Consider the following 1,844-nt stretch of genomic DNA (forward strand, 5'->3'; position numbering starts at 1 on the left):
TCAGGGGCAAAGTCCGCTCCTGTAGGAGTCCGGACGAAACATACCAGCAGTTGAAGTTAGGGACGGAGCCCGGCTCCCGTAGGAGTACGGGCGGAGTCTACCTGCAGTTGGAGTCATGGGCGGAGTCCGGCTCCCGTAGGAGTCCGGGCGAAGTCTACCTGCTGTTGGAGTCGTGGGTGGAGTCCGGCTCCCGTAGGAATCCGGGGGAAGTCTGCCTGCGGCGGAGTCGGGGATGAGGCCCGGCACCCGTAGGAGTCCGGGCGAAGTCTTCCTGCAATTAAAGTCAGGGGCGAAGTCCGGCTCCCGTAGGAGTCCGGACGAAACTTACCAGCAGTTGAAGTTGGGGACGGAGCCCGGCTCCGTAGGAGTCCGGGCGGAGTCTACCTACAGTTGGAGTCGTGGGCGGAGTCCGGCTCCCGTAGGAGTCCGGGCAAAGTCTACCTGCAGTTGGAGTCGTGGGCGGAGTCCGGCTCCCGTAGGAGTCCGGGCGAAGCCGCCTGCGGTCGGAGTCGGGGACGAGACCTGGCTCCCGTAGGAGTCCGGGCGAAGTCTTCCTGCAATTAAAGTCAGGGGCGAAGTCCGGCTCCCGTAGGAGTCCGAACGAAACTTACCAGCAGTTGAAGTTGGGGACGGAGCCCGGCTCCCGTAGGAGTCCGGGCGGAGTCTACCTGCAGTTGGAGTCGTAGGCGGAGTCCGGCTCCCATAGTAGTTCGGGCGAAGCCTGCCTGCGGCCGGAGTCGGGGATGAGGCCCGGCTCCCGTAGGAGTCCGGGCGAAGTCTTCCTGCAATTAAAGTCAGGGACGAAGTCCGGCTCCCGTAAGAGTCCGGACGAAACTTACCAGCAGTTGAAGTTGGTGACGGAGCCCGGCTCCCGTAGGAGTCCGGACGGAGTCTACCTGCAGTTGGAGTCGTGGGCGAAGTCCGGCTCCTATAGGAGTCCGGGCGAAGCCTGCCTGCGATCGGAGTCGGGGACGAGGCCCGGCTCCCGTAGGAGTCCGGGTGAAATCTTCCTGCAATTAAAGTCAGGGGCGAAGTCTGACTCCCGTAGGAGTCCGGACGAAACTTACCAGCAGTTGAAGTTGGGGACAGAGCCCGGCTCCCGTAGGAGTCTGGGCAGAGTCTACCTGCAGTTGAAGTCATGGGCAGAGTCCGGCTCCCGTAGGAGTCCGGGCGAAGCCTGCCTGCGGCCGGAGTCAGGGACGAGGCCCGGCTCCCGTAGGAGTCCGGGCGAAGTCTTCCTGCAATTAAAGTCAGGGGCGAAGTCCGGCTCCCATAGGAGTCCGGACGAAACTTACCAGTAGTTGAAGTTGGGGACGGAGCCCGGCTCCCGTATGAGTCCGGGCGGAGTCTACCTGCAGTTGGAGTCATGGGCGGAGTCCGGCTCCCGTAGGAGTCCGGGCGAAGTCTACCTGCAGTTGGAGTCGTGGGCGGAGTCCGACTCCCGTAGGAGTCAGGGCGAAACCTGCCTGCGGTCGGAGTCGGGGATGAGACCCGGCTCCCTTAGGAGTCCGGGCGAAGTCTTCCTGCAATTAAAGTCAGGAGCGAAGTCCGGCTCCCGTAGGAGTCCGGACGGAGTCTACCTGCAGTTGGAGTCGTGGGCGGAGTCTGGCTCCCGTAGGAATCCGGGTGAAGCCTGCCTACGGTCGGAGTCGGGGACGAGGCCCGGCTCCGTAGGAGTCCGATCGAAGTCTTCCTGCAATTAAAGTCAGGGGCGAAGTCCGGCTCCCATAGGAGTCCGGACGAAACTTACCAGCAGTTGAAGTTGGGGACGGAGCCTGACTCCCGTAGGAGTCCGGGCGGAGTCTACCTGCAGTTGGAGTCGTGGGCGGAGTCCGGCTCTCGTA

This window comes from Elaeis guineensis, chromosome 5 (assembly GCF_000442705.2).
Source record: "Elaeis guineensis isolate ETL-2024a chromosome 5, EG11, whole genome shotgun sequence".
Taxonomy (NCBI): Eukaryota; Viridiplantae; Streptophyta; class Magnoliopsida; order Arecales; family Arecaceae; genus Elaeis; species Elaeis guineensis.